General features: G+C 40.6%; 1 long non-coding RNA gene across 1 annotated transcript in view; it reads left to right on the forward strand.

Moving 5' to 3' along the window:
* The window catches only part of LOC147582088 (uncharacterized), a 63,676-nt gene that overhangs the window by 22,227 nt on the left and 21,239 nt on the right, over positions 1–20,210 (forward strand). The window contains exon 2 of the long non-coding RNA XR_015250562.1: positions 1,399–1,575. This is a non-coding gene — a long non-coding RNA (uncharacterized LOC147582088). The remainder of the gene's footprint in view (positions 1–1,398; positions 1,576–20,210) is intronic.

Raw genomic sequence — 20,210 nt, forward strand, 5'->3', positions numbered from 1 at the left:
AAAAAAAAGAGACAATAGATATCTGGAAATCTAATTCTTTATCAATGTTTTTCAAATTGTGGTCTTGATTCTAGTGGGGGAGGATCATAAAATTTACTGGGAGAAAGATTTTAAAAAATGAAATAGAATAAAGCAGAATGGAAAATATCAGTGTGCATTGTGTGCTGTGAAGGCATTTCACGAGAATTGTTCTTCTATGTATGTATGTGTGAGTGTGGCATGTATGTTATACGTGATAGGAAATTTCTAACTGTTGTAAAATTTCTTTTGCCTCGTATTACTGGCAAAAACTTTGAAAGCCTGTGTTATAGAATGTTTTGGTTATGAATAAAGAAAGTGATTTAAATAAGCGCCAGGTTTTTATAACAGAATGCATTTCTTTGTTCCAAGGTAGGGATCAAGGGGCTATGAAATGTTTTTAAAAATAATATTGGAGGGCGCCTGGGTGGCGCAGTCGGTTAAGCGTCCGACTTCAGCCAGGTCACGATCTCGCGGTCCGTGAGTTCGAGCCCCGCGTCGGGCTCTGGGCTGATGGCTCAGAGCCTGGAGCCTGTTTCCGATTCTGTGTCTCCCTCTCTCTCTGCCCCTCCCCCGTTCATGCTCTGTCTCTCTCTGTCCCAAAAAATAAATAAATGTTGAAAAAAAAAATAATATTGGAGTTTCATTTTAGGAGAAACAAAAGACAAGAATAGAGGTTACATACAATCATTAAAAATTGTTAACGTTAAAGGAGATTTTTTTTCTTTTTTCCCCCCAAAGTAGCAGTTAGTGGGGAGTGAAACTCCCAATTCGACATTTACTAAATCTCAGAGAGGGGAAAAATGTTGCCTGAGGTTGACAGTATTGGAAAAACTCTGAACTACAAGACAATAATTAAGAACATGGTTTAGTAACCTATCCCAGACAAATTGGCGGTTCCAATGATTTACAGACAGATGATATATAACAATGAACTAATGATTCCTCTTTATTGCAGTATAAACTTAGCATCAAGGAAGAAGTCCTTCAGGCTATGACAGAAACAGACAAGTCAAAAAACGAAGAATACAGGGAAAAGGACGTGTGATATCAAATCTAGAGGCCAAATCTCATCATTCAGAAGCCAAAGCGGCCCTGGGAGGAGTTTGTTATATTGAATTGCTAGTCAACTATGTTATGACATACAAAAAATGTACATGCTTCAAAAATATGCTCCAAAACCTGTGTTTCTTTTTCTAATCAACTTTCAAACATTGATTTTATTAAATGAATTAATATTATGTATATTAAATGAAAGTAAAAATATGTACAGTTTACATGTATCATTTTGATGATTCTCCATTTTAATTGACTTTCCATTGATATGATCAATACAAGGTTTTCCATTGGCCTTGTTGATCTTTCTGCCTTTCATGCTAGGGCCTGATGTCACTGAAATGGGCAGATTCTGGATTCAGACCTCCTGGTGGGACCCTACCTCCCCAAACCACCCACTGATGAGACCTTGGACACGCAACTCAGTCTCTCTGAGCCCGAGTTCTCCTTTTGGAAGGATGGGGCTGGGATATCTTTCAACTTCATTGGATTAAAGCCCAGGTAATGTATGTATGTAAAGCTCTAAGCATAGGGTCAGGTACACAGTAGATAATCAATGATAGTTTTCCCCACTATGATGTCTTAAATTTACCATAAATGTAATCAGTATTATCTTTTATAATTTCAAAACATTTTTTCCAGCATAAGTTTTAGAGTGCCTGGCATGGGCTAAACATCATTCTCATTGCTCCCAGAATCTCAGGATTTTTCTCAGAATAGTAACAGTCAAAAATGATAACATTAGCTTATGTTTTCATGGCATTTTATAACTTTTAAATTCCACATGAGTGACACAATAGGCCTGATTTTCCGGGTTTCATAGTTCAGGATGACAAGACTCAGAGAGGTTAATTTACTCACCCAAGGTCACCCAGCTCGTGGATGGGGAGAGAGGACTGACCCCAGATCCCCTGACACCAAGGCTGGTTCCTTCCAACCAATGTTGTCCTGTGTATAGTCCCGTGTGTGAGCCAACGATGCGCCGCATGGAAAAAGCAGCCTTCCCTGAGAACCTGGAAACTGGTCCAACTTGGAGAAATCTCATTATCACTTTTTGAAGCTTTACCCTGACGGCATGTTAAGTTGTATAATTTTTCTGGATTTGGATCTCGGTTGGGACGCTGGTGATTGGCACGTACTGTGTCTCATTCGGGAAAAATTTCCCTCAACCTATATTAAAAGACTGGAAAAGAAAAACAAAACAAAACCCCTTTGAATAAAAGGCATTTAGGGACTGTACTGCTATTTGACCTACAAAGAGAATGACAATGATTCAGTAAGTTTATTATCTAATTTTTTGTTTTTAAGACCTAAGGATTTATGCCATCTGGACCTCTTGATTGGTCTCTGTTCAGTTTCTCCATGAAGCCCCTTACTCCTTTTAGCCATAGTGGAAATAAAGCCCACAGCTGGGCTTCTCTTATTGTCCACATATACAACAGTTGCTGACTTTTATTATTATTATTATTTCGGTTTATTATTTCGGATTTCGGTTGCTTGGAAATTTGTGACGTTAGTGATGTTTGCTACTTTTTATCTTGATATATATTTTTTAATCCCATCTAAATTTTCTACATTGTTGGCTGGGGTCAAATCATCCTGCATTTTTGCTGCTTTGTTTGCTTTCCCAGGCCTTCCTAGATTTGGAAAGCTTAATTTATTCTTTTCTCTGTTTTTATTATGCTCACTTTCACCCTTAAAAGAATCAAAATCTCATCCAGAAACAACTTGCTGGCTCCCTCCTAGAATTTATATGGTTTTAGGAGAGCAGCAAAGTGATTTAATAAAACGGAAGTTCTTTTATGAAAGTGTTTTTGCCATTGTCTGTGTTCATTTCTGTTCTGGTGTTTTCACCCCGTCACACTGCAGCATGAACCCAGCTAGACCTGGGTTTGAGTCCCCAGCTCCTTTTCCATTCTTGTGTGTTTTTAGGGGCCTGGAAGGAATGTTTCTAGGAAGGAATTTCCCATGTCCTCTCCATTGTTTAGGGTGGCCTGCTCTCTTCACTCATGTTCTAGAATGATCCCTTGCATATGGCCATTTAGGGAGTGGTGAGGGAAAGTCAGGGTCAAGATAAACACAAGGAGGATGGAGTAGGAGCATTTAGGAAAGACTGTTTCCCTCAACAGCACACAATCAGGTTAGACACAGAGGCAAGTGGGGAGGATTTGGGTGCACCTCAAGTCCACAAGAGAGGTGGTTAGAGCTTAAAGTTACAAGCCGTGGTTTTCCAGAATAAAGACTCTCCCAGATCTTAAGGACCCAAACCATTTGGGGTCCACCTATCTTCACTTGTAACTTAGAATTAACATTTGTCTTGAAAATGCACAACGCAGGCTTTTCTGGAGGATGAGATGTTTAGGAATTTTTCTGCAGTGGTAGACATTAGTGACTCTTTTTGTATATATAGAGCCTTTGAACACCCTTCATCTATTTGGAAGATTCCACTCTGTAGAGTTTATTCCTCCTAAGGTAGAAACCAGGAGTCTCTTCCCCAGACTCCCTTATAGCTTTGGTACATTCACGTTAGAAAAAATCTCTCTGCAGGGGTGCCTGGATGGCTCTGTCAGTTAAGTTTCTGACTCTTGGTTTTGGCTCAGGTCATGATTTCATGGTTCGTGAGTTCAAGCCCCACATCGGTGCAGAGCCTGCTTGTGGTTCTCCCTCTCCCTCTTTCTCTGTCCCTCCCCTGCTTGGTCTCTTTGTCTCTCAAAATAAATAAATAAACTTCAAAAAAAATTCATAAAATCTATCTGCAGACAGCCTGTCAATTAGAAGCCAGTGTACCCCAAAATGTGGGGTCCCAAAGAATCCGTGCTGTGAGGATGGCACAGATGTATCCAGGATCCAGGGACCACAGGGGCCGCAGGGGCGGAGTTTCTGGTGGTGTTAGAGGCTGGGGGCCAGTATTGCAAATTATAGTGCTCTTTCTGTGGGTTTCCAGCTGCAGTGGGGTTACAAAGTGATTTGGGTTTATTCCTGGGGGTGTCACCTTTACTTGGTTTCCACAGTGATAAGAACAGAGCTGCTCATGGAAACTCCTAGAATCAGTAGCTAGTTGTCCCATGAATATAAGTCCTGAGCTGATCAGACAAGATTCTGCCAGATGTAAGTCCCCAGTTCTATGACAACACAAAGGAGGGGCATTCTAGCAGCCAAAGGGGTAAAGACAAAAGGGCAGGGAAAGAGGCTTCTAGGTGGAGGTGGGGGGGCGGCCACAAGAGTGAAGAGTAAGCTCCAAACCATCTGGCCAGGAGAAAGGTGAGAACCAGGAATGCAAGCTGGTGGCCTAGAGGGCCTCACATGGGCTTCGGGCTGTGCTCTTGCGGTCTGTTGTGGTGTTGCATAATTACTGACATGGAAAGTTGTTTACAGTATGTTCTTAAATGAAAAAAGCAGGTTACAGAGCAGTAAATGCAATATGAAATGCTTTTTGTGTAGTATAGATGTACATACACATGCATGCATAAATGTGTGTATTATGTGTATGTATGGATAGTTATGGTATATACACACATAAAAATACTTAATATTAGGTTGTTGTATCACAGGCGACATTTAAAAAGAATCTTTTTAATTACCTAGAGTTGATGATTTGCCTTAAATGAATCTAGATTATTTGTGTAATACAAATAAAAGTTAAAAGAGAGAAAAATATCATGTTCCTAAGTTGTCCTCAAACACATGACACTTTATTTCACTGAGGTCTGTTGTTGGATATTGGGTGGTGTTCATTTTTCCCTATTCTAAAAAATGTTGGCTTTAATCAAGTGGCATTTTGTTGGTTTATTCTCTCTCTTTTTTTTTGGAAGTATCTTTGAGGGGCCCCTGAGTGTCTCAGTCGCTTAAGTGTCCGGCTTTGGCTCAGGTCATGATCTCACGGTTCGTGGGTTCGAGCCCTGAATTGGGCTCGGTGCTGACAGCTCAGCGCCTGGAGCCTGCTTCGGATTCTGGGTCTCCCTCTCTCTCTCTGCCTCTCCCCACTCACACTCTGTCTCTCACTCTCTTTCTCTCAAAAATAAATAAACAACAAAAAAAAGAAAGGTATCTTTGATTACTGAAGTGACTTGGTTTGGCTGTTCTATATCTTTTTCAATATATTTTGAAGGAAGGAATTTTTTTTTTTTTTTTTTTTTTTACATTCCCTTTCTCCTGCTTCTTTATAAAATGTCCTTGAATTTCCAGAATAGATGAAGCTCCAAGGTAAACTGGAACTCTAATTTTCTGGACATTCATGAAACGAGATAATACATGCCAAATTGCAAACGGAGCATAAGTGTTGCAAGGTGCTCTCTCCATCCTTAAGAAAAGAGAACACTTAACACAGAAACTAAAGATGAAATACCCAAACTGAAAAGGCTCTTTAAAGTAGCAGACATTCTACATTTTCTCACTTGATCATCAAAACAAAACCAAACTAAACCAGAAAGAATATTTCTTTACTACACGTTCGTTTTGCCAACACATTCCTTTATATTAAAAATGAAAAGACCTTAAAATACCCTAACAGATAGCAAAGCCTTGGAGAGCAAGTTTACATGCAGGGCTGGAGATATTCATTAAAATTGTAATTAGACTCACAATTAAATTCATTCACAGTAGAAACTTTGCTTGTAAGTGTTGCTACAGGAAGAAACCTCCGTCTGAAAATTAGTTCAGCAGTCTGAGCGATTTTAATTATGCAGAGTTGATTATCACTAGAGAAGGAAACCTTTATTGCAGCCACAGAATGAAGACCTTCCCCCCCCACACTTTTTTTTTTTTTTTTTTTTTTTGGTTTCCTGAGCTAATATGAGGTCCATATTTTGATATCCAAATGTTTCTCTAGGCAAAGAAAATGTGAGAAAATTTCCACAGCAGGACAGCCGAAATTCCAACATGGTCCCCGGCTAAATAAGATACGCAACACTACACCCTGCATCTTTTTTTCATTATACGCCTCGATCCTCGTCATTTGGTTAAGGGAAAGGCAAGGAGACAGAAATAGCATTTATTTGACATTTACTATGTGCCATCCTCTGTGACCGGCAGATTCTTTTCCCAGGTCCCCGCTTTGGATCGTTGTTCCATTTCACAGACGGAGAAACTGGTGAAGGGGAGGTGAAGTGAGTGTCCTAGAAAGGGAGCTGCATTTCAGCATTTCTCTTCCTCATTCGGTGCCCGCTCTCACACGCTGTGTTACCCTTCCCGCCGTCACCCGCTATCTTAGCAAGTGCTTGCACGCCAGCCCTGCTTTGAGCCGTGAGTCCGGGTGAGGCTGAGGGCAGCACTTCTACAGGCCCAGCCCCACTCCTCACTTTGGCCCAAACCTCAGAGGCTGCAGGGCTGTGCTGGGTAGAGTGGAAATGGGGTGGAGGAGGCAGCGGGAAGATTGCCCACGTGATTTGGGAAAGTCACTTTGTCTGTCTGGAGTTCCATTTCTCCTCTGTAAAATGCTTGCTTGGTATGGGAGGCCCTCAGGGCAGCGAGATTCCAGGATTCCCTGATGTAGGAGTGTTGGCAACACTGACTCCATCTTTGGCCTTCCATCTTGTTCGTGCCAGAGCAGTGACCTCCCTTGGGGCTACACGTTCCAGACCCCTTGGAGGTAAATGTGTGCCTTGACCGGAATGCAGGGAGGCTTGTTCTCATCTTTCCTACAGTTATTCAGATATCTAGTAGAGATGACATAGTTTCTGCCCCTCCCCCGCTCTGGCACACGGATGGCACCATGAGGTCTGTTAAATAGTGAACTCTTTGACCTCACTACAGTGACTTCTGCACCTGCCCTTGTTCTACAAAATCTGTGGACTAAGTTCCTGACTTTGTGGCGAATAGCTGGATTGTCACCTGCCCCACCCCCTCGGTCCGTAAGTTAACTTGAAAAACTTTTTGAATGTTTTATTTATTTTTAAGAGAAAGGGTGTAAGTGGGGTGCAAGTGGGGGAGGAAGAGAGTAGAGAGAGAGGGACGGAAGATCTGAAGTGGGCTCTGTGCCGACAGCAGCAAGCTGGATGCGGGGCTCAAATTCACTAACCTTGAGATCGTGACCTGAGCCGAAGTCGGACACTCAACCGACTGAGCCACCAGGTGCCCCAGTAAGTTATCTTTTTTTTTTTTTTTTCCAACGTTTATTTATTTTTGGGACAGAGAGAGACAGAGCATGAATGGGGGAGGGGCAGAGAGAGAGGGAGACACAGAATCGGAAACAGGCTCCAGGCTCTGAGCCATCAGCCCAGAGCCCGACGCGGGGCTCGAACTCACGGACCGCAAGATCGTGACCTGGCTGAAGTCGGACGCTTAACCGACTGCGCCACCCAGGCGCCCCCCCAGTAAGTTATCTTAAGTAAAACTCTGTAAATGGAATGGCGTTGCCTCCTTCGTTTTCAGGTCTCAAAGTGACTTCTCAGTTTGGAAGATACTTTATGGTCCCTCCTCCACCTTCTAATATGTGTCCGTTGAACTTTCAAAGCAACCGCAGGCAGAATCTTGCTGAAACTCGAATGCCTCTCCTCCAGAGCCCAAAGCCCTGCGGAGTGCTCTTATTTCTAAAAATAGGCTGGCTCAGTCTGTAGAGCATGCAATTCCTGATCTCAGGGTCCTGAGTTCAAGCCTCACTTTGGGCATAGAGCTTACTTAAAAAAAATATTTATGAAAGTGTGAAGCAGTAGAGAGGAAGAAGTTTAATGAACCCTCATTTACCCATTATGTGGATTTAACAAGTGTTTACATTTTCCACATATACCCACCACATTGGTGGGTTGTGCTGAAATCTAAAGGAAATTACAGACACAGTATCATTTCAACCACAAATAACTTCAGCATACATCTCTAAAAAGCAAAGGTCATTTTTCTACATAATAGTCACAGAATTTTCACACCTAATATAATTAATAATAATTTCTTCAGATCATCAAATAGCCAGTTCACTCTCAGATTTCTCTAATTGCCCCCAGATATTACAGCTGGTTTGTTTCAAGGAGGATCCCATCAATGCCCCTACATTACATTGTTTCTTGTGTTTCTTAAATCGTTTTTAATCTCCTATAGTCTCCCTCTATTTTTTTTTCCCCAGGACATTGACTTGTGGAGGAGTTTCAGGAAACTGGGGCTCATTGTCCGGTTGAAAGTTTCTCTTTCTGAATTGTCTGATTGCTTCCTCATGGTGTTAGCTTTCTTGTTCTGCTCTAAGTCCTGCCTAAGCTGAAAATTAGAACTAAACACTGAGTGGATCCAAGATCAACATTTTGTCGAGAACATGTCATGGACGATGCTGTGTCCTGCATATTTAATCACTTCAGGAGACAAGTGAGGCAGTGGTAGCTTGGCCCCACCTCTGGAAAGTTACATTCCCTTTGTCACCAGCTTGTAACCTGTGAGTGATACTTTGCCATCAGGCCAATATCTAGTTCCCCATCAATCTTTCGGCTACACGTCTTAGCATCATTGATAATCCTTGCCCTTATCAGCTGACCAATGGTGATTATCCAATTCTGTATTTCCTTTTGATTTATTAGCTGACATTCTTCCACACAAAAGTGTTTTCTGGAAACTCATCTTGACGAAAGCATGGTCTAGAACCCCAAGGCTGGGCTCCTTGGCTTCTTGCATTAAGTCTTAAGCCGGGTTTTAACTTAATTGGCCTTAATTTGGATTTGAGAAGAATGTTTCTCAGGATTGCTGGATTCAGGATCCCTGTCTCAATAAGCTTGGCTTCCAAGGAAACAAAGGCAAGCCTGGCTCATATAATTGGAAGAATTTCCTTTTTCTCTTGAAAACCAAAGAAACACTAGGAAACAGGCAATGCAGTGCCTGCAGAATATTTTGAAAGTATACATTGTCAACGAAGTTCACATAGAATTGTAAAAAATTGTCTTCCCCAGAACAACTTTCTTCTTCAAGTTGAACTGTTAACTTCTGACATACCACATGCAGATGTGTTAGCCATATTCTTAGGAGACACAGACTAAATCAGCTTGTCTCTGCCATCTTTGATGTTAGCTGGAGGCTGTCTTCTTGTCTTTTCCTTGTGAGTTATAGGCATCTTGCCTCACTCTGCCCCAAAGCTCCAAAAGATGTGAGAATTTATAGGCAACCAGGGCTTGAGTCTGTGGCCCATGATGATATGAATTCCAACCTTTCGGAGCTTCCATGAAACAACCAGTGGGAAAGACAAAAACTTCCGTAAAGTGATACATATGTAGGACATCAATTCAGTGGATGCCTCCACTTGATTGATGATGTGCAAGCAAGAAATCAGTGAGAACATGTATTCCTGAATTATCTGGGCTTCAGACCTCCAAATCTTGAATGGAGAGCCTAGACTGAACTCTGAGATATACTCTGAAGGTCAGAAGGAAAATAGAACTTTGATACAACCAAAGAATCTTTGAAGGGGTGCCGCATAAACTGTTCAGTGCATTCTCTGAGATGGTGTGGCTTGAAGTTAGGCAGACCTGAGGTTCCAATTTCCAACCTTTACCAGCTGGGTCAATTTATTAGCCTTTAAAAAGTGAGTTGCTTCATTTGTCTGTAGCTGGAGCCCCATGTGAGCGAAAGTTGGAACTCAGAGATGTCTTTGTGTATCTGATGCAATCATGGGCCTGTCATGCTAGGAATCACTTGGCATGAGGCATTTTGGCCCAAGGGAAATGAGAGCAGAGGGTTTTACAGATGCTTGAGTTTGGAGAAGGGAGAGTGAGGCTTACAAGGAGTCTGGGTCAGATGAGTCTTTAAGCTTAGCCTCGAGGCTGTGTCTAATCTCAAGGTGGCAGTGGTCACAAATTGAAGGGGATGCTTGCACTGTGGCTCTGAAGGTTAATTTTGGTGCCCAGGAGTCAAAGTGAGACACACAAGGGGTGGACCTCCGTGGTCCTTACCCACACTCTGCATGGAGCTCAGCATGCTCACAATATAATGAGGACAACAGAAAACAAGTCCTTTTCTTTTCTTTTCTTTCCTTTTTTTTCTTTTCTTTTCTTTTCTTTTCTTTTCTTTTCTTTCTTTTCTTTTCCTTTCCTTTCCTTTCCCTTTCTTTTCTTTTCCTTTCCTTTCCTTTCCTTTCTTTTCTTTTCTTTTCTTTTCTTTTCTTTTCTTTTTTGCAATTTAAGGTCTGATGACTTTGGGAGCCTCATAGGGTGAGATGCTTGTTAGGATTACCAGTTTTCTTGTGGAGAGAGCCAGTAGACGGGAACTGAGGTGAGTTCCCAACTTCAAGGGTTTTCATGGGCAACAGGCCTCATGGAGTAAGTGTCCAGAGCTTGAGAAGGGCGGCTGTGAGTCAGGTGAAGCACTCCTGCATCTTAGAGATCCTGTAGAAAGGATGCAGGGAGCCTGCAAGATTTATATTTCAAGTGTTAATGTTGGTTTGAACCTACTGCATTTACAGACTTGTGTGATAATCTTGCTAGGGCTAGATTTAGAGGAGTTAGCCCTACTGCAAAGAATTGCCTTCGGGCTGAAATAAAGAAAGTGTGTAACACAATACTTGGCACAAAGCAGCAGTTTCAGAACTGTTAGCTCCCTCATGTTTTATTTTTATCCCCATCTCCATGGAGATACATAAGGTCTTCTTTTGAGGTCTAACTTCTGGGTAAGTATTGTCATTGTTATGTTCATTGGTTTATTTATTTTGCTGAGTTTTCTATACAAGAACACATTTTCTCCTTGCCCTTTTGATTCCTTTCCACTGTTCTTAGAAACAATGGCAATAACAACCAAACATGGGTGGCCTTCCATTAAAATCCCACAACTGTAAATGGAACTGGTAAAAAAAGAAAAAAAAAAGGATAGGTCCAAATTAAAGCGATAAATGTATTCCCGTATTCTTGTTAATGCACAGATATCCAACCTGCATAACTTTTTCTTCTAGTCATGCAAGAGGCAAAGGTAATTTAGAAACACTCATGCTCTCTTTGTCACGCTATTGACAAAAAGGCTCAGAGAAAACATAATACACCCTTGTTGAAAATAAACATGAAAAAGCCCTTAAGACATGCAAAGGAAGGTCTATAATTTAGAGCAAATTTTTTAGCCTGAATAAATCACATCTGTTATTTCCTTAGTGCCAAAGAAAGGCTAGGCTGTTCCCGGAACAGGGCGATTCCTTCTACATATGTTTCCCAAAGGGCCTTGATGATGTCAGGAAGTAGTGCCCTCTGTGATATGGTCAGGCAGAAACTGGCCAGTAATATTAATTATGGAAAAGGATCATTTCTTATGGATCCGAGTCCAGTCATTTGGCTTGAATGATCCAACTGAATCTCCTGAAAGCACATTACAAATATAGTTTCAGAATTTTAGTAAGTTCTCTCTTATTTAGAATCTCTCATGCCTTCTTCCCATCCCCTGCTGTCCTTTAGAGGCAGATTCCATCACCTCCCATCATCTCCAGTGGACTTTACCACCCATCTTCCATGATGCTTCTGCACCCTGTATTTACTTCTGTTGGGGCATCTGTCAGGCATGTTACAGATGCACCCCAACTTACCATGGTTCGACTTGTAATTTTTAAAAATATTTTTTTGTTTTCAGACAGGTGCAAGCAGGGGAGGGGCAGACAGAGGGGGACAGAGGATCCAAAGTGGGCTCTGCGCTGACAGGCTGTCAGCAGCAAGCCCCACGTGGGGCTTGAACTCATGAACTGAGAGATCAGGACCTGAGCCAAAGTCAGACGCTCAGATGACTGAGCCACCCAGGTGCCCCTTGACTTATAATTTTTTGACTTTATCATGGTGTGAAAGCTATGCCCAGTGGAAACCATACTTCATATTTTGAATTTGATCTTTTCCTGGGCTAGTGACATGCAGTGCATGCTCTCTTGTGATGCTGGGCAGAGGCAGCCACACGATCACGAGGGTCAGCTGGATCCTACACTGACAACCATTCTGTGCCCACGCAACCATTCTGTTTTTCACTTTCATACAGTATTCAATAAATTATATGAACTGTTCAACACGGTGTTATCAAATAGGCTTTGTGTTAGATGATTTTGCCTAACTATGGGCTAATGTAAGTGCTCTGAGCATGTTTGAGGTAGGCTAGGCTAAGCTATGATGTTCAGTAGGTTAGATGTAGTAAACGCATTGTCGACTTAGGATATTTTCAACTTACAGTAGGTTTATCAGAATATAACCCCATCATAAATCAAAGAAGAGCTGCATGGATTTTTGTTTTTATGACTGTGTCTCTCACTAAAGAGTTATTTCCTTGAGGGACATCTGGGTGGCTCAGTTGGTTAGGAGTCCGACTCAGGCTCAGATCATGATCTCGTGGTTCGTGGGTTCAAGCCCCATGTCAGACTGTGCTGACAGCTCAGAGCCTGGAGCCTTGTTTCAGATTCTGTGTCTCCCTCTCCCTGCCCCTCCCTCACTTGCACTCTGTCTCTCTCTCCCTCTAAAAAATAAAGAAACATTAAAAAAAAGAGTTATTTCCTTGGGGAGAGGGCCTCATTTTTCTATTATTTTGCCCCCAGAAATGAACTCAGTTCCTACCTGCAGCATAATGTTCAATGAATATTTGCTGGAGGGGTTCATAGAGTCTTGGGTTTGGAAGGAAACCTTTTGGTCATTTTAGGAAACAGAATAGTGGAGCAGATAACGTCTGAGCCATGCCCTCCCCTCATTTAGCAGAGGGAGCCGTGGGACTGGATCAGGATCGCACAGTGAGCTAGAGGCAAGCAGAAGCCAGAATTCAGAAGTCCCGTATCAGTTCACGGACATAACGTTCTGTGGAACATTTGGATGTTATCAGTGACTTTGAGAAAAAAAATGGGCTGTATATTCCAGTTAGTTGGCCAGCTTTATTCATTGTAAAACTTCCTTGTGATGTTTCTAGACTGAGCTATGGTTTATAGCGTTTCATAAACATATTTCCTCATGAACGCTTTCCTCATGTACCGTCTCACTGAACTGATGTTCCCCAAAATGCACTTTGGAAAACACAGTTGTGGTAGGCAGAATAATGCCCCCTCCCAAATGTTCAAGTTATAGAACCTATATATATGTTAGGTTACAAGGTTATAGAACCTGTAGGCATGTTAGGTTACAAAACAAAGGGGAATTTAAGGTATTGGATGGAATTAAATTTACAGATCAACTGATCTTCAGCCAGGGAAATTATCCTGGGTTATTGGGGTGGATCCAACATAATCAGATCCTTAAAAGTGGAAGAGGGAGACAGAAGAGGAGGTCAGAGTGATGCATTGTGGGAAGTAGTCACTGAGCCATTGCTGGCTTTGAAGTTTCAGAAAGGGACCAGGAGCCAAGGAAAGCAGGTGGCCTTTAGAAGCTGGAAAGCATGGAATGGATTATCCCTTAGAATCTTGAGAATGAAAATGTAGTGCTACTACGTAGTGGTTATCATCATTGTAGCCAAGTCTATAGCCGAACTATGCCAGACTTCTGATCTCCAGAAATATTAGGTAATAAATTTGTGTTCTTTCAAGCCACTAAGGGTGTGGTAATCTGTTATAGCAGCAATAGAAATTTAATGCAATTTTGCTGATGTCGTAAACTGCATGTTTAACATGCTCCCAGATAAGCTTGGAAATTGTTTATATTCATGAGTATATTGTTTGCATTGATGTCTCTATGGTGAGTTGGAATGATTCGCCTAATTGGCTGCAAACTGATCCCAAAAAAACATATTTTATTCAATTTTTATAACTTTTGCTAAATTCAATTTTTTAGAAGAAAGGAACTAGGTCCAGCTACACTCTAAGGGAGGAAATGACCAACCACCTGAGTACCAAGAGACAGGGATCATTGGGAGTCATTCTAGAAGCTGCCTACTGTAGACAGAAAGGGATTAATGGATTTGTTTTACAAGTTTATATTTCTATTCTTACCAGTGAGTTTGAAAGTTTCTTAAAGTTCTACTACAGGTGAGGTGACCATATAAGTTATCATCCAAGCCAGAAATCTTTTTTTTTTATTTTATTTTTTATTTTTTTTAAATTTTTTTTTTTTTTAACGTTTATTTATTTTTTTGGGACAGAGAGAGACAGAGCATGAACGGGGGAGGGGCAGAGAGAGAGGGAGACACAGAATCAGAAACAGGCTCCAGGCTCTGAGCCATCAGCCCAGAGCCCGACGCGGGGCTCGAACTCACGGACCGTGAGATCCTGACCTGGCTGAAGTCGGACGCTTAACCGACTGCGCCACCCAGGCGCCCCAAGCCAGAAATCTTTTGAGATAATGGAATGCACAGTGCTGTAAACAACCACACTGGGATAATCAGTATAGACTGTCCCCAGAACTGCAGATGTACGGTCCCACCAGTTGAAGGTCACATTTCTGGGCCTCTTTCTTAGCCATTAGCATAATACCAACACATAACAAATATTTACCACATTCCTGCTTATGGAATGGCAAAATGATTCGAAGATACACAAGGGCACTAGGGCCACTAAATGTACGGTTCTTATGTGTCATTCTTATTAGGGAGGCTAAGAAACCCTCCTACCCTATTTAATCTTACTTTATTTTTTATCTTTTAATGTTATTTATTTATTTATATATTTATTTTAATGTGTATTTATTTATTTATTTATTTATTTATTTTGAGAGAGAGAGAGAGACAGAGTGTGAGCAGGGGAGGGGCAGAGAGAGGGAGACGCAGAGAATTCAAAGCAGCTCCGGGCTCAGAGCTGTCAGCTCAGAGCCCAAAGTGGGGCTCGAACCCACAAACCATGAGATCATGACCTGAGCCGAAGTTGGACGCTCAACTGACTGAGCCACCCAGGGGCCCTTAATCCTACTTTTTAGTTAAAAAATAAATCTATGACAACAGAGATTACACTCTAGGAATAAATACAGAGAGAAGGGTGAGTGTTGGATTACAGAGGTATTGGTTTTAGCATTTGTTCTCATGAATACAAGGACATACAGTGTATGGTGAGGACCAGCTGGGTCTTTAGCATCATAGACTTGGGAGTTAGGACAAAAAAAAAAAAAAAAAAAAGGAAAACATTGTTTTTTTTGTCTTGTGATGAGAGCTTCTAGGATTTCCTCTGTTAGCAACCTTCACGAAATATGCCATACGGCAGGGTTAACTATAGTCGTCATGCTGGACATTACATTTCCAGTACTTACTTACCTTGTAACTGGAAGTTTGTGTCTTTTGATCACCTTCATTTAATTCTCCCAGCCCTATCTGTTCTAGAATATATTTAAGATATGTATGTCGCTACACAATCTGAGGTTTACCAGAGTCCTTAACAAAGTCTATTAGAATTCCTAAACTTACAGTAATTTATCATTTTAACTGTCAGAGATAGTAGAAACTGAAAGCCATAACCAATTTAAGACAATGCTGATACGCCACGGATGAAAACAGTTGGTCCTTTCAAATTACAGGAATTTCAATTATTTACATAAGTTCTTTCAGAGAACTTTCTTTCTCTGAAAGAACTTATAAGTTTTGTACCCAGATGGCATGAGAGAGTAATAAATTCAAGTTTTCGGTACAAAAATGTTGCCATTTCTGGTTTATAAAAAACAAGTTTTTGTAATCCTTAAATAACTCATAGTTACTAATAATTAGTTCTTAATTATACATGAACATGGGGTTTTAAACAATTTTGCCTCTTAGAGAAGAAATCTGAATTTCAAATAAACATGGAATAATTTTTTAGTGTCAGTATGCCCCATGCAATATTTGGGACACACTTAAACTAAAAACTATTCTGTATTTATCTGAAATTTAATTTTAACTGGAAGATCTCTTGGTTAATTTTATTCCTAGGAATTTTATTCTTTTTGATGCTATTATAAATGGAATTGTTTTCTCAATTTCCTTTCCAGATTATCCATTGTTAGTAGATAGAAACATAACTGATTTTTGTATGTTTACTTTGCATCCAGCAATTTTTTTGTGGAACCTTTGGGGTTTTCTAATTATAAGATCATGTCATCTGAAAACAGAGGCTATTTTACTTCTTCCTTTCCAGTTTGCATATCTTTTATTCCTTTTTTTTGCTTAACGGTGCTGGCTGAGACTTCCCGTAGTATGTTGAATAGCAGGGACAAAATATTCTTCTGTATCTTATTCCTGATCTTGGAGGAAAAGGTTTTACGACTGTGATGTTAGCTATGGGTTTTCATACATGGCTTTTATAATTTTGAAGTAGTTTCTTTCTGTGCCTAGTTTACTGAGTGTTTTTTTTCTTTTTTATCATGAAAAGGTGTTGAATTTTGTCAAATGCTTTTTCCTCCCCCCTTTTCTGTTAATGTCATGTATTACATTTATTGGTTTTCATACATTGAACCATTCTTGCATTCCAGGAATAAATCCCATTTGGTTATGGTCTATAGTCTTTTAAATGTCTGTTAACTTCTATTTGTTAGTATTTTGTTGAGGAATTTTGCATTAATATTCATCAGGGATATTGGTTTATAGTTTTTTTTTTCTTTCTGGGAGTATCTTTGGCTCTGGTACAGGGTAATGCTGGCCTTATAAGAGAGTTTGGAAGCATTCCTTCCTCTTTAATTTTTTGGGAGAGTTTGAAGAAGATTGGTGTTAATTTTTCTTTAGATGTTTGGCTAGAATTCATCAGTGAAGCCATCTGGTCCTGAGCTTTTCTTTGTTGGAAGGTATTTGGTTACTAGTTCAATTTCCTTACTCATTATAAGTCTGTTCAGATTTTCTATTTCTTCATGATTTAGTCTGGTAGGTTGTGTGTTTCTAGGACATTGTCCATTTCATCTAGGTTATCAAAACTGTTGGTATACAATTGTTCATGGTATTCTCTGATAATTTTTTATTTCTATAAAATTGGTTGAAAGGTCCTGTCCTTCATTTCTGATTTGAGTCTTCTATTTTTCTTAAACTAGCTACAGTTTTGTAATTTTGTCAATCATTTTGAAGAATCCACTATTCATTCTGTTGTCTTTTCCCTTTGTTTTTCTATTCTTTTATTCCACTGATTTCTGCTCTAACCCTTATTATTTTCTTCCTTCTGCTAGTTTTGGGTTTAGTTCTTCTTTTCCTAGTTCTGAGATCATTCCTCTATTTTAATGCACACATATGCAGCTATAAATTTCCCTCTTAGCACTGCTTTGGGTGTCATGTATTTTTATTTGCTAAATATGGCAACTCTACCTATAAAGAACTGTGGCTTCTGTCTTATGTGTACTCCCTCTTACACCCACTTCCTCACTCTGGTAAAATCAGCTGCCTGGCCGTGAGCTGCACTCTAGAAGTCAAACAAGGACTAAGGGAGGTCCCAGTGCAACAACTAATGAGAAACCAACTCTTGTCAACTACCTGAATGAGCTTAAAAACAGATCAGGGTGCATATGTCCCTTCAAAACAGCACACTTGTATCCCTTGGATAAATGCCTAGTAGTGCAATTGGTGGGTCGTAGGGTAGTTCGATTTTTAGTTTTTTGAGGAACCTCCATACTGTTTTCCAGAGTGGCTGCACCAGCTTGCATTCCCACCAACAATGCAAAAGAGATCCTCTTTCTCTGCATCCTCGCCAACATCTGTTGTTGCCTGAGTTGTTAATGTTAGCCATTCTGACAGGTGTAAGGTGGTATCTCATTGTGGTTTTGATTTGTATTTCCCTGATGATGAGTGATGTTGAGCATTTTTTTCATGTGTCAGTTGGCCATCTGGATGTTTTCATTGGAGAAGTGTCTATTCATGTCTTTTGCCCATTTATTCACCCAATGTTTATAGCCAAAGTATGGAAAGAGCCCAGATGTCCATCGATGGATGAATGGATAAAGAAGATGTGGTATATATATACACAATGGAGTATTACTCGGTAATCAAAAAGAATGAAATCTTGCCATTTGCAACTATGTGGATGGAACTGGAGGGTATTAAGCTAAGCGAAATTAGTCAGTCAGAGAAAGACAAATATCATATGACTTCACTCATATGAGGACTTTAAGAGACAAAACAGATGAACATAAGGGAAGGGAAACAAAAATAATATAAAAACAGGGAGGGGGACAAAACGTAACAGACCCTTAAATATGGAGAACAAACAGAGGGTTCCTGGAGGGGGTGTGGGAGGGGGGATGGGCTAAATGGTAAAAGGCATTAAGGAATCTACTCCTGAAATCATTGCTGTACTATACACTAACTAATTTGGGTGTAAATTAAAAAAAAAACAAAGACAGATCGGCCTCTCAGTTGAGTTTTGAGATGACTTCAAACCTGGCCCACACCTTGACTACAGCCTCGTAAGAGATCCAAGCCAGAGGAAATTGCTGAGCCAAGGCTGATTCCTGACCCGCAGAAATTATGCGGTAATAAATGTTTGTTGCATTAAGCCACTAAATTTTAGGATAATTTGTTATGTGGCAGTAGGTAACTAACTGACACAGTGTCTTAACATTTTCTTAAGGTTTACCAAGATAGTCTACATGACTTTACTTCCCTATATATATTTTTACAACCTTGAGAAATGTACCTTGCACATACATCTGGTAGGTGGGTTACTCAGGGACACAATTAGAGAATCTGGCATAAAAATAGGTCATTTAAATGACAGTCTAGATACAATAAAAATGTCTTGTGAGGAGGCATTTTATTGGTAATAAAACAAATAAAGCTATGCGTTTTGTTGGAACTGCTGGAGAGGGTACTCCTGAGAGATTCAGTAAGCAGAAAATAAAAGTAAAACAGACAGTATTTATGGTGTCTGTTTAGTTTGCTCTTTTCATTTTAGTGAACATAATACAGAGCTTATGTAACATAATTTTTAAATCCTGTGTATATTGATTAAACTAATTATGGTGCATTCATCAATGGAAGACTCTAGTCCTTCAAGATAAGGGTCCAGAGATATATCAATAGGATGGAGATTTGTTCACAGTAAAACATCAGGTAAAAAGGTGGGTTGCTTGCAAATGTTTGCTATTGTAAACAATACTGTGGGGGTGCCTGGGTGGTTCAGTTGGTTAAGTGTCCGACTTTAGCTCAGGTCATGATCTCATGGCTCGTGGGTTTGAACCCCTCACCAGGCTCTGTGCTAACAGCTCAGAGCCTGGAGCCTGCTTCGGATTCTGTGTCTCCCTATCTCTTTGTCCCTCCCCCACTGATGCTCTGTCCCTCTCTCACACTTGAAAATAAATAAATAAACATTAAAAAAATTAATAAACAATACTGTGATGAACATCTCTATAGGGAAATCTCTGCACACATCCACAATTTTATTAGTCTTGGTTCTCTAGAGAAACAGAACCAACAGGAAATACACATATATTTACTGTAAGCAATTCTCTCATGTGGTTATGGGGCTGGGAAGTCCAAGATCTGCAGGTAGTAAACTGAGGACTAGGAGACTGATACAGTTCCAGTCTAGGTCCAAAGGCCTGAGAACCAGGACAGCCAAAGGTGTTCTAGAGTCTGAGTCTGAAGGCAGGTGGAGACTGATGTTCCAGCTCAGAGTCAGACAGACAGAGAGAAAGAATTCTTTTTTTTTTTTTTTTTTTTAATTTTTAACGTTTATTTGAGAGAGAGAGAGAGAGAGAGAGAGAGAGAGACCTAGCACGAGTGGGGGAGGGACAGAGAGAGGGAGACAGAGGATCTGAAGCAGGCCCTGTGTTGTGAGTGGAGAGCCCGATGTGGGGCTCAAACCCCCGAACCATGAGATCATGACCTGAGCTGAAATCAAGAGTTGGACGTTTAACCGACTGAGCCGCCCAAAGAATGAATTCTTTCTTATTCAGCCTTTTATTCTATTCAGGTCTTCAACTGATTGAATAAGGCTCACCCAACTGGGGAGAACAACCTACTCTACTTAGTCTAAGAATTCAGAAGTTAATCTCATCCAGAAGCACCCTCACAGACACACTCCGAAATAAAGTTTCAGCTAATATCTGGGCACTCTGTGGTTCAGGCAGGTTGACACCCCCAAATGTAGCCATCACAGTGGTTATTCACCTAGAATGAATCCTTAGGAGTAAAATTGCTAGGTTCAGTGTATGCCACTTTTTAAGGGTTGTGTTTTGGTTCAATCCGTTTCTGATCATTCCAGGTGACCATGCTAACGGGTTTTATCCTTGTCTCCAGTGTCTACTTGAACGTTTGCACATTGCTAATGTGGGCCACGTAGGAGGGGCTCATCAAGCCTCTTGCCTCCAACCTCCCTACTCACTCCTCTCATGGAGTGGTTTACTGGCTAAGTCTCCATCATTCTA

Source organism: Puma concolor, chromosome B1, assembly GCF_028749965.1.
Source record: "Puma concolor isolate L17-30 chromosome B1, mPumCon1.1.hap2, whole genome shotgun sequence".
NCBI classification, from domain to species: domain Eukaryota; kingdom Metazoa; phylum Chordata; class Mammalia; order Carnivora; family Felidae; genus Puma; species Puma concolor.